The sequence below is a fragment of the Humulus lupulus genome, chromosome 4, assembly GCF_963169125.1.
Source record: "Humulus lupulus chromosome 4, drHumLupu1.1, whole genome shotgun sequence".
In the NCBI taxonomy this organism is placed as follows: Eukaryota; Viridiplantae; Streptophyta; class Magnoliopsida; order Rosales; family Cannabaceae; genus Humulus; species Humulus lupulus.
Genome location: NC_084796.1, coordinates 126694318 through 126708039, shown reverse-complemented (window position 1 = coordinate 126708039; position 13722 = coordinate 126694318). Strand labels below are relative to the sequence as shown.

Sequence of the window (13722 nt, the reverse complement as noted above, 5' to 3'; positions counted from 1 at the left end):
CCACTGTGCAACAAATGTAACCACCGCCATCGGGGCGAGTGCGAGGTCTGTTTTAACTGTGGAAAGCCAGGGCACTTTGCTAAGGATTGTCGAATGCCAGCCAAGGGCAATGGAAATGACCAACATAAATAAATTGGAGCTCCGCCTCGAGTTTATGCGCTTACACAAAGCGACAAAGGAGCTAGCCCATCTGATATGGTGTCAGGTCAGATTTCTATCGCCCAAACCTTAGCATATGCATTAATGGATACTGGTGCATCACATTCTTTTGTATCTGCATCCTTTGTGGAAAAATTAAATAGAAGTCCTGAGTCTATGCCTATTATTTGTGGGGTATCCTTGCCTTCGGGTGAGGATATGCTGGTGCAGACATGGGTTAGAGTCGTACCAGTTTGGGTTGAAAATCGTGAGCTAATGGTGGATCTGTTAGTCTTGGACCTACATGAATATGATGTCATATTTGGGATGGATTGGTTAACCAAATATGGAGCAGTTATCAATTGCAAGCGCAGAAAAGTGGTCTTCACCCCAGCAGGAGAAGAACCATTCGAGTTCAAGGGTACGTCAAGAGAAAAGAAGTGTCCCATGATTTCTGCGATAAAGGCGAGAAAAATGTTGAGTGACGGGTGCATCGGTTTTCCCTGTTCACTAATAAATCGACTAATTAAACTCATATTTCTATAATCAATTCGATCCCCCGATTGTATCGAGGGCAAATGCCTACGAAAAGATCGCTTGGATTTAAAAAAGATTCGCTTGGATTTATCCATGATTTTTTTATTCCTTGTCCCGAAAATATTAATTCTATTTTGATCGGATCAAAAATGATTTCGAATTAATAATATAGAATTGTTTTGTTTATATTTAAATGAATATAGGATCCGTTGGATATGAGATAATTGTTGTTATATATAATATGTAATTATTGTTATATAGAATATGTCGTTTTTCGTTTTCCTTGGAATGTAAGGCGGACACGCGAGCGATCGGTTCAATTTATTTCTTTATCTCCCCGTGAATCGTATGTTTGTAACGAGAAGGACAGAATTTTCGCAATTCCAATCGACTAGGCATATTATGTCGATTTTTTTGAGTAATATATCGGGAAATGCCTATTGATTCCTTATTCACGCGGTTTCGAACACAACTGTTACATTCCAAAATAATCGTTACTCGGGCATCTTTACCCCTGGCCATGAACCTCCTTTGGGTTTTTGATTGATTCAACTCTTCTATTTTTCTATTTTCCAATCCGAAGCGAAAAAGAAGAAAGGAAAGAAAAAAAATAGAAGTAAAAAAGAAGTTGCTAACTTGAAATCCAATTATTAAAGATTTAGTTGCAATCAATATAGTAATAATAAGTAATATAAAAATTTCTACTTAATATATATTTAGAATTTATAATCGTTGTACAACATTGAAGTTTTTTGTATAATATTGTTGCCACAGCTAGTCCATTTTCTTTCTCACTCTATTATTAATTAAATTTTTAGCTTGGAAACCCAAGTTCTTAGTTTCACGCGGGTGAATCCACTTTTAGTCTTTTTCGAATTTATTTTGAATTCTAAAAATTAAGAAGAGAAGGGGAGGGATTAGTCACAAATTTTTTATTGTATCTCTAATTTAATTTTCGTCACCCCTTCCCAATTACTATAATGAAAAAAAAGGGAATATCAACGCATCCAGAAATAAACGATTGATCTCTATCAATAATCCTGCTAAAGACCCAAACCATATAGTACTTACTACCGGTGCCACGGAAAGATATGCTTTTAGATCTCGCATTTTAAATCCTCCTTCTTTTTATTCGTTATTGTAATTTTAATACAATTTGTAATAAATACATAATGCTAATACATATAGAAACAGATGTGTATATGTAATTAATGAATGATACTTGTATTTCTACACAGAATCCCTAATGCAAATTGAAATATACAACTTGAAATGTACAATGATTTAATAGATATTCATTAGTTTTTTCTTAAAACAACAAATACGTCCCTTTCTGTTTGAGAATTCCCCCAAAATATTCATTTTTTTACGATGGGTTTCATATTATATTATATTTATTTAGTACGTATATTAAGTCTATTATTATTATATGATATGAGCCTAAAAAAGAAGAAATGACAAGATAATTGAATTTTGTATTTCAATAAAGATGTGGAAAACAAGACAAGGACTCTCTACAATGACACTGTAGACCGATTGAAAGGGATGTAGCGCAGCACGGTAGCGCGTTTGTTTTCGGTACAAAATGTTACGGGTTCAAATCCTGTCATCCTTACCTATTACTTATCTTATGAGCAGTAACGAGGAATCAATTGAGATTGATTAAAATTGGATGCCCTAAGCAATAGAGAATAAAATTCTCTAGGATAGTATATATATCTAAGTTGGGTTGGGTTACAAAGTTATTCTTGTAATAATAATTAAGGCGCTCTTAGTTCAGTTTGGTAGAACGTGGGTCTCCAAAACCCGATGTCTTAGGTTCAAATCCTACAGAGCGTGCTTCGATTCTTCTTATTTGTTAGGTCGAAAATAACACTAAAATAATTGAACAGCAATCTAAATTTGACCTCCTGTAGATTAAAACAAGTAGGAGGTCAATAAAAAAAAAAGAGATGTTAATTAATCAAAGATCCAATTGATCACCACGTCTGTATTGTAAATATGCAGTTACGAATAATCCAGCTAAAGTAATAGGAATTAGACCTAAGACAATTCCAAATAAAAAAACTTCAATCATTTCAATTTCTTTGAAAGGGGAAAATGAGAGGTAATATCTATCCTTAAATATTAATCGGTATTACCCATGAATCTCAATGACCAAGAATTGAAAATTGACACGTTAAGTAACTATAGAATATATGATCTACCACAGAAGGTTTTTATGAATTGTTCGTTCAATTAATTTCAAATAAGTCCTATCTTGTTCAGACCGATAAATAGAGCTGAGGTTATAGTCAAAGCTGCTAGTAGAAAATCGAAATAACTAGTTATAGTAGGCATAAAGAGACTAAATGAAATATGTTATTTTTATACATATGTTTCTAAAGCACTTCCCTAAAATTCCATTTATAAAAGATAGGAAGATAAACAAAAATACCAATTGAAAGTTTTTAATTCATCAATTATTATAATTATAGAAGGCGGTCCTAACAAAAATAGAGTAACATAGGTAAGAACTCAATTCATCATTTGTGACATCTATCCATTTCGAAATTTCGAATTAACCGATTCATTGAGCAACTCTTGAGTTGAGTACACTAATAAACAATATCTAATATATATTAGTATATATAGAATATTTTCAATAAATTTTAAATAATTAGAAAAAAGAAGTAAAAATAGTTGTTTTATAACTTCATTCAAAAAGTAAACTTTCTTTGAATCACTCTGAAATAAAATTACCAAATCATTTTTATTTTGGTTATTTTTTGATTGTATCGACGAATCCTTTTTTTTTTTACTTAATTCTCAGTTTAGAACGACGAGTGATCTTAGCTTATAATGAAAATGTCCTTTACTTTTTTACTTGAAATTTAACTTATTTTTACATTTTGTCTTTCTTCATTACAAAGCTAAAGCTCCATCTTTGTAATTAGTTCAAGAAAGACCCTTTTCTTTGGGTCTAATATAACAGCAATCTCTGCATCACGAATATTGATTATTATTTTATTTATTCGTTGTTTTCTTTCCTTGAATACTAATACTATCTAGTATTCTTACCTCATCCTCAGTTTCGAGTCCGAAGCTAATAATAGAGAAAACCTTTAGATTATTATATTACAAATACTACTACAGTTACTGCAGGAATTGTAGTGATACAGGAATTTGAGAAAGACTCTATTGAATAGTACAAATTCTACATGTACAAGCAACAATAAAAAGAAAAGAAAAATGAAATTCTCTAACACTTCATTTCGATACTGATTGGGAAATTTCGTTGCTGTGTCAGAAGAAGGATAGCTATACTGATTCCGTATACTCTAAAGAAACCCTCGGTACACTATTGACGATCTAACAAAGATACTATTTCAATGAATTTCTGTTTACTGATTTCATCTTTTACGGAGTCGACCCCCCTTTGACTGTACAAGAATATGCGGAGCTTAAGATGTTGGAAGCACAGGAGAACGTTCTTTTGCTGATATTATCACCAGTATTCGATACTAGGTCATTCATAGCATTACTATACCTTCCCTATTCATTGCGGGTTGGTTATTCGTCATCACGGGTTTAGCTTACGATGTATTTGGAAGTCCCCGTCCAAACGAGTATTTTACAGAGAGCCGACAAGGAATTTCATTAATAACGGGCCACTTTGATTCTTTGGAAAAACTCAATGAATTTAGTAGATATTTTTAGGAGGCACAAATGACTATAGATAGAACCTATCCAATTTTTACTGTGCGATGGTTAACTGTTCACGGACTAGCTGTACCTACCGTTTCTTTTTTGGGGTCAATATCAGCAATGCAGTTCATCCAACGATAAACCTAATCCGAATCATAGAGCTACGACACAATCAAACCTGAACGAACAAAATGTTGAATTGAATCGTACCAGTCTCTACTGGGGGTTATTACTCATTTTTGTACTTGCTGTTTTATTTTCCAATTATTTCTTCAATTAAAAAAAAAGAGAAGAATAGGAAATAATAGTAGGAATTCTCTTATCCCATTCGGAAGGATATCATCTCATAATTATCTATGGCTGTTTATGTCTCTATCATGACCACCTGATGAAATGTGGAGGAAAGTAGGACAAATGGCTGATACTACTGGAAGGATTCCTCTTTGGATAATAGGTACTGTAGCTGGTATTCTTGTGATCGGTTTAATCGGTATTTTCTTTTATGGTTCATATTCTGGATTAGGTTCATCCCTTTTGTAATTGGATAAACTGAGTTGTACACAGGACATGAAAGCGTAAGAACTCAACGGAATCCCCCTCGAAGAAGACAAAGAAAGAGGGGGTAGGTCCCGTTGAGCTCTTAATAATCATAATATTTTATTCGTCTAAATGATAAAAAAAAAATATTCTGATGTTTCAAAAAACTCCATTTTCATTTTTTATGATATTTTTAGAAAATTAACTTAAATTACTTGATTCAGAACATCTATTCCTCGATAGTATCCGTCCATACTTTAATTTATGGAATAAATCTAAAAAAGGGGTTATGATAAACCTAGAAAAAAAAATGAAAACTACGAGACAAATAGGAATCTTTAACGAACGGGATCAAGAATGATTATTATTTCGACACAAGAAAGGGTTGTGGAAAATTCCTTTTCTTGTGTCAAAGACTAGGAATACAAAAAATTCCTTTTCGAATTAGAATGCTTTCTTCCTCTCATTCATTTTTTTGATACTTTGGTTTCTATTTTCTGCTTATTTATCTTATGGTTAGTGTTGAGTTAAATTGAGTTAAATAGGATTCTAGATCTAGTAGAATAGAAAACTATTGATTCATTCTATGGAATTTTAAATGGCATTTAAATCGGACAATAGTGACATAATCATACCGCTTCGGTTCGGTTTTGATTGAAAAAAACAAAGAAATAAATAAGTAAAGTCAAATAGTCTTCTTCACAGTATACATACTATAACTAGTAATGTGTTCCAAGTAATTCTCAAAATATGATATGATATAAGATAGAAAAAGAATATAAACAAGCCTAAAGACTTTTCAGAATTTTTTTGATTGAATTCCATACCATAACAGATTTTCCAACAAAAATTGGAGTTCTTTTTAGAGCTTGGTATTGAAAATCTGTGGATCTAGAAATTCATTTCGGACAATTGAACCTTTTCAAACTGTTTCTTTTTAAGAACCAAAAATATTTGTGCCAAAATAACCGATGCCAAGAAGGGCAAAAGGCCTTGTACACGTAATGGATCTTGAAGTACTATTTCCGCATCCCCTTGACCAAATCCACCCACATTAGGATTACTCGTTAATGGTTGATCCAGTTTGATGGATTCGCCCTCTGAAACAAGAAGTTCGGGTCCTGGAGGAATAATATCAACCACTTGACGTCCATCAGATGCCTCCACTACGGTTATTTCGTATCCCCCTTTTTCTTTTCGTATGATTTTGCTTACTATACCCGCCGCTGTAGCATTATAAACATTATTGTTACTCTTGCTCCCGTCGGGATAAATCTGACCCCTTCCTCTGTTCCCGCCTACATAGATGGGATATTTTAAGAAATGAACGTATTTATTAGTAGCGGGGTCCGGGGAAAGAATAGGAAAGGTGATTTCACTATATTTTTGACCAGGAACGGGACCTGTCACAAGAATATATTTTTTTAGTGGGGCGATAGCTCTGAAAAGACAGATTGCCCATCTTCTCTTTAATCTCGGACGAAATACGGTCGGGAGGGGCTAATTCAAACCCCTCAGGTAAAATAAGAACAACACCCACATTCAAGGCTCCTTTTTTACCATTAGCAAGAACTTGTTTCAGTTGCAGATCATAAGGAATTCGAACAACTGCTTCAAATACAGTATCGGGCAGTACCGCTTGTGGAACCTCGATATCTACGAGCTTGTTAGCTAAATGACAATTGGCACATACAATACGGCCTATCGCTTCTCGTGGATTTTCATAACCTTGTTGGGCAAAAATGGGATATGCATTTGAAATGGGTGCCCTGGTTATTATATATATTAATAGTGATACGGAAATGAATCGAATAATCTATTCCTTTATCCAAGAAAAGGTATTTCTAGTTTGCATGGTCCAATCATTTATCCCAAAAATTTCTACAATAAAATTAGATAAGTCACTAGTATAGTTTCCTATCTATGATTCTGCTATTTAGATTTACTGAAATAATTTTACTAGAATATTGAAGGAATCTCCCGGGTGGATAGAAAGAATAAGTACAGTTTTGACTGTTTTGCTAATGTACAAAGTAACAAACATTATATATAATTGGATCGGTTGATCATTTTTCAATCATTCATTGAATGATAAATCACTACAAGTGACGGAGATACACGATTTAAATAACGAAAGATCCAATATTTAAAAATTGTATCTAAAATAACTGGAAAAGTATAAACAAGACCGGATATAATTTGTTCATTATGAGAAAATCCAAAATCTTTGTAGATAGAGCCAATCATTAGTTCCCAACCATGGGGTGAATGGAATCCTATACATAAATCAGTTAATAAAAGAATAGAAAAAACTTTTATTGTGTCACTTAAATTATATAGAAATTCTTGAAGACAAGAGTTAAGAAAAATAAGTTCTTCATTACCTAGAATAGAATAAACACTTAGAATAAGGAAAGAAATTAGATTTGTTGAGAAATGTAAAATCGTATGGATACGGCCTTCATTGTCCATCTGGATCAATTGGATCATTTCTTTGTAGACTCCGACGTGAAACTTTTGTAACTGCCTTTCCGGGTAGTCCTTTATCATTTCGTCGAAGAAGGAGAGTTCTTTTAATTCTATGAATTTTTTGAGAATATTCTTTTTCTTGAATATCATTCAAAAAAATTTCGGAGGGCCTGGTATTCCACCACTTAATAACCCAAGATTCCAGACATTTATTAAATGTAAATGAGAGAGAGATCCACCAAGGAAAAAATAAAATAGATGCAAGATATAGAAGGGAAATAAATGCTTTTTTTTTTTGCCATTTGCTCGTCTGTGAATTTTTAAATGAACTCACCTCATTCGTCGACTCTATGCGATACTAATATTCCTATCAAGTATCAATTCTATTCCATTACAAGTCATCGAGCCCATAACTCTAGTCACAGTTTTTTATTTCTGATTCAGTCTAGTGGGTGGTCCTTAAATTTAGAAAGAATACATAAAAATAAATACTATAGAAAAATAGAACTAGAATAAGAAAGAGTCCACTTCAAATTAAATTGAATGAAGAAATAAAATAGACTATTATATAGAATATTGTTTCCAAATATATAAATTGCTTCAAATTGAAGCCTTTCGATAAAGGCACGAAAGAGCCTTTTTTGCAAATAAATAATATCTATTAAATAATAAATAGATTTGAATTTCGAGACGAAAGAATTCCCGGTTTTATTTTCTCAAAATATCAAAAAATGTCGAAAAAAAAAGCGCCGGTGGCCACAGTATAGGAATAATTGAGAGAAATTTATGAAGAATACTGTGATGATAAAAAATGGGTGTCAAAATAAGAAAGTTATCATTATAAAGAGTACAAAAAAAGATAAAAAACGTTGATTAACAAAAAAGGATAGATGGACAAAAACTATTTCGTTTTAGGATTATTCCATGTACGTTTACTTTTTTTTTTCTAAGCAGAGTTCGTCTGGAGTTATCGTTTTTTCCCTTTTGCTAAGAAATTATTCACTTTTTTCAAAATACTTCAATTGGTACACACAAGAAAAAGGCCAATTCAGCAGCTTTCTGTTCAATTTCTCGTAGAGTCAAATTCTCATCGGTACGAGTCAAGGGAATGGACCCCTGTCCTTTGATTTCCATATAAAGAACACGACGAGCATAAATACCCTCTTTAACTTCTATTCTAATGGATTGAATGTCTTTCATAAGGAATCGGAGGAAGATTCGATGATTTTTTCCAGGAAATCCCCAACGAAAAATACACACTATTCCTTCTTTTAGATCAAATCGATCATAACAACTACCCACATTCCACGAAATTGTGCACCACAAATAGGAACTAAAAAAAAGACCCGCGATTCCATAGAAAGACATCACGAGTCCTTGTGGAAAAAAAATGATTTGCTAAGGGGGAAATAGGGGTATAAAATTCCTACCAAGATAACTAGAAGTTCCAACTAATAAAAACCCTAATGAACCTAAAAAAAGGATAAAGGCCCAGCAGAAATTACTCAGTTTTCGAGACCCCGCTATAAGTTCTATCCATATCCGGTCTAATCGCCAACTCATACTAGATCTAGTTGCATTTTATTGTAATTGGAGTTATCCCCCAACAAATTTGACTTTCATTTTTTTGTTTCCGAAGTAACCCTCATCAACTAGTACTATTATGATGTAAAGTATGATGTAAAGCTTTAGGAGTAATTCATCAATTTCTTAGAGCTAAACAAAAATAATAACATCTCTTTTCTTTCATATGATTTCTTATAGATATCCACGGACATGTAGATATGTTGACTTTACGTTTCTTTCAGATTCATCGCAATACCAAATACTGATTTATTTTCAAATAGCTATAATGCATTTAATCATATATTATGTTTATGCGTGAATACGAGCTTCTGCTCGGAGTAAGCTACATGTTATCCCATATTCTACTAAATAGATATTTTTGCTATAATCCATCTGCCTAAGTCTTGAAAAAAAATAGAGAAGATTTAAACCCATAATATCTAAAAAATCTTGTTTTTTTGAACATGAAGAGATAAAGAAACCATTGCAATTGCCGGAAATACTAAGCCCACTAAAGGAACAAAAATAGCGGGTAAGTTGTTGATAGTTGTCATAGAATGGGTACCTCGATTTAATATTTGTACCTGTTATTTATTGGTATATTTGTTATTATATTAAGATTTTAACCTATTATAAAGATATATTATCCTTCATATATAATTATACTATTATAATTATACTTAATACTTATGTGAGTATTTAGTATATCGAATACTAGAAAGAGTCTAATATGTAGATATATATTAAAATATAATAAGAAGTAGGGAGAGTAATGTATAGAATATATTAATCTATAGAGAATATTAAATAATATATAAACTAGATAATATTAAGTATGTAATAAATGAGCTTATTCATCTTGTTATATGTTTATACATATAATATATGTATGATAATCCACTTTGATTTATTATTTCCTTCGTTGTTGATTTTAATAATTCTTATTATTAGTCTATTCGAAATTTAAATTTTTTTTTTATTTTCTAATTTTTAAAATGAAATTTTCATTTAATAAAATTAAAGAAAAAACTTCTTCCAAATTAACAAAAAATTCGTTATAATAATAATATGATCAAATTCGTTATAATAATAATATGATCCAACACAAGGGATTTTTAATAAAACCAGGGTTGTGGGGGGATATAGAAAGACGCGGGACTTTCTTGCTTAATTTCACAGAAAAAGGAGAAAGAATTCACTATGTTTATTTTTTTTGATGGAGATTTTGTGATTCCTGATTAGGAATCTCGATTAGGAATATCAATAAAAAAATATCTGCATGATTCTTTCTCGAATTAAATCTTATGTTACCAAAGAGAAATCCATTCTTCGTGTTTTGACTTTGATTCCTATATTATGAAATGAAATCACTATTTTTTCACCATCAAACAAATAAAAAAAAAATGTGGAGTTTATTAAATTAAGGCTTATAAATTTCTACTTGATTGAATTTTGATTCAAAGGAGAGAAAGCATGGAGCTGAAATAACTCACCCAGAACGCCTTTTAAAAGATTACGTGGTACAATTAGATCGAATAAGCCCTTATGGAATAAATATTCAGACACTTGTGAACCCTCTGATACTGTCTTATTCAATGTTTGTTCAATTACTCTTTTACCCGCAAATGAATGTAGGCATTGGGTTCTGCAATAATGATATCTCCCAACATACCAAAACTAGCTGTCACCCCACCCGTAGTAGGAGACGTAAGGATTGCTACATAGAATAGCTTTTTATTTGATTGATAATCATATAAAGCAGAAGATATTTTAGCCATTTGCATCAAACTCAAACTTCCTTCTTGCATGCGCGCTCCTCCGGAAGCACACACTAGAATGAGCGGTAAATTTTGATTGGTAGCATACTCGATCAAACGTGTTATTTTCTCGCCCACTATAGATCCCATACTACCTCCCATAAACTGAAAATCCATAACCCCAATTGCTACGGGAATACCATTTAGTTGACCTGTACCTGTTTGAACAACCTCAGTTAATCCAGTCTTTCTTTGATAAGAATCAACACACTCTTTATAAGGTTCCTCCTCCAAATGAAATTCAATAGGATCAAGAGAGACCATGTCTTCATCCATAGGATCCCAAGTACCTGGATCAATCAAAAGTTCGATTCTATCTGAACTATTCATTTTCAAATGACATCCAAAATGTTCACAAATATTCATTTTTTATTTCAAAGATTTCTTATAATTTAATCCATAACAATTTTCACATTGAACCCACAAATGTCTATATTTTTTAGTTACGTCTAAATCATTAGAACTTTCTCTTATAGTTAAATTAAATCACTATTATCCGTACTAGTTCTTATAGAGGAACTCCCGCTTTCATTACTATTTCCTCTTTCTCCACAAATATAACTATAAATGTAACTGTCATTGTAATTGTCACTACTAGTTAAAATGTAACTATCAACACATATTTGATAACGAATATAATTTTCAATGCAACTGTAGCACCCCAAATTTGCTAATAAGGTTTAGGACCTTGATTAGCGTGCCTGGAGGGCAACAAATGAGTTAACATGTTTATATATATGAATTTAAATGAATATGTGATTAGAATGCATGTTTACGTGGTATGAATATGCATGTGGGCCCCGTATGCATGATAGGGGTAAATTGGTAATTTTCGCCCGTTGAGGGCCTAAATGCGACAATTGTGTTGTGTGAATTGTACCACGTGAGTGTGGTGATATCAGTGTGATGCACGTGCCGAGACGGTCCTAAGGAGCTAGTTAGTTTAAAATTCACAACGGGACTAAATACCCGGCTCGGGAGGAGCCTAGGGGTATTTTGGGGATCTTGTAGTTGGGTTCTTGTGAGTTAATGGTAACTGGTAATTTGGTAACTTGTGTAACCGTTAGTAACCACTAATAGTAACAAGTTTGGTTGGAAGAAGTGGTAGAATTGTAATAGATAAGAAAGACAAGAGAGCCCTTGAGGTTTTGTTAGGAAGGGATATGTAAGGAAGGGTAAAATGGTCAATTGGCTAAGGATAGATAAGCTTGAGCTGAAGGGAAAGGGTGGTTCACGTATAACACTTGGTGACAGTGGTTTATGCTGAATTTTGAGACCTAGAGATAGAGCAAAAGAAAAACAGAAGAAGGAAGCTGAATTTGAGTCTTGGAAGGAGAATCAAGGGGTTTGAAGTAATCAAGATCAAGCTTAGGCCAAGGTTATTCAGAGGTAAGAGTTAGAACTCTGTTTTTGTTGAATTTAAGTCTGAATTTTTTGAGATTGAATGTGGAATCTAAAGGGGATATGGCTGGTTTCACTTGGAATTCAACTAGGGTAATCAAGGGGAAAGAGGTTGGAGATTAGATTTGAGAGGAGTTCAAGCTGAGTTTGATTGAGGTAAGAATCCTTAGCATGCTTAAATTTTCGTATCTGGTGTGGTTTAGGAATTTAGAGGCATGATTTACGATTTTCAAGCTATGGTTTAAGTCTTGGAAGCCATGGTTTAAGTTTCTGAAGTTTGAAACTCAAAAGTGGATTTTTGATTATGATTATGTGATTGGGGTAGTCTATGATGTTTATAGGTTGTTAAAGGGTTCATTTGGGGTTTTGAATTGATTTTGGGACTTAGGTACTTGTTTGGAATGATTTGGAATGGTTTTAGCTCGGGAAAAACGCAAGGAAAAACCCAGATTTCTGGGTTCGCGAAGGAGCGCCGCGGCCCTGTTCTTGGGCGCCACGGCGCGAGGCTGTTTCTGGGTAGGGGAGGCTTTCTGACTTGCTGGGTGCCGCGGCCCTCTAGGGTAGTGTTGCGATGCTAGGCTATTTTCAGGACATGGGATTTTGCAATTTTGAGCTTTTGTTCCGGAGGTTCGGGGGATGTTTCCGACGTATTGTTTTAGGAATTTGGGGATTCCGGGAGTGTGGGATTGGTCCCGGGACGTGGTTTTGGATTGGTTAATATTAAAGGATGTTTTATGTATGTTGTGACTAGGTCATTGGAGAGGCTCGGGTTAGAGGACCGTGCTCGCGGCCTTGGGGCATCGGAAGCTCGGGATACAGGTAAGAAAACTGTAGCACCCGTAGAGCAGGGCTTGGGCCCGTAGAATTGTTGCAGGGCGCGGCCCTAAATTGTATCGTTGCTAGGATATAGCTTAATATGAATGATTATATATTTGAATGTTATTTGAGAATGCTAAAAATGGTAAAAGCAGATTAAACGGCGATGGGCCGGAAACAGCGAAGGGCCAAGAACGGCAATGGGGCTGGGAATACCACTTAGCACATGGAGTGCTCGTGGTTAGGGTGAGACCCAATGGATACATGGGATATCCTTACGGTGTAGACCGAGATCCCAGGCTTTGGTAACGCTTCTGGGACGGCATGGCCGTATATGTGTTAGATTTTATGGATTGTCTAACTAGATATGAGCTATCTACTGTGATGATTGTACGTTATGCATATGTTATATACTGTTTTAGTTTTCTTGCTGGGCTTCGGCTCACTGGTGCTCTGTGTTGCAGGTAAGGGCAAAGAAAAGGTCAACCAACCATGAGTACGGAGAGCGTGAGGGCGACGCATACATGTTTGGCCTACCCAACTGCTTTGGTTGGGGTATTTTGAGAAATGGCTGCAAAAACCCTAATTTTGATAGTTAAACACTAGTAAACTTATTTTGGAGTTGTAAATACTTTATAAACTGTGTTTTGGGATCCCAGATGTAAGACACTTGAAATTTTCAATGAATTAAGGGATTTTCAAGATTGCAGCCTTAACTTCAGTTTAGTCACACTTTTATTCTAAAATCCTCGTT

At 33.9% G+C, this 13722-nt stretch overlaps 1 non-coding gene and 2 pseudogenes across 1 annotated transcript; 1 reads left to right on the top strand and 2 right to left on the bottom strand.

Moving 5' to 3' along the window:
• The first annotated feature begins 2440 nt into the window (after positions 1–2440).
• TRNAW-CCA (transfer RNA tryptophan (anticodon CCA)) lies at positions 2441–2514 on the top strand. The gene has a single exon. It is a non-coding gene; the product is annotated as a tRNA-Trp (tRNA).
• A 2627-nt stretch (positions 2515–5141) lies between these two features.
• LOC133832531 (cytochrome f-like) lies at positions 5142–8568 on the bottom strand (annotated as a pseudogene).
• A 1369-nt stretch (positions 8569–9937) lies between these two features.
• Positions 9938–13722, bottom strand: part of LOC133830796 (acetyl-coenzyme A carboxylase carboxyl transferase subunit beta, chloroplastic-like) — a 4308-nt pseudogene continuing 523 nt past the window's right edge.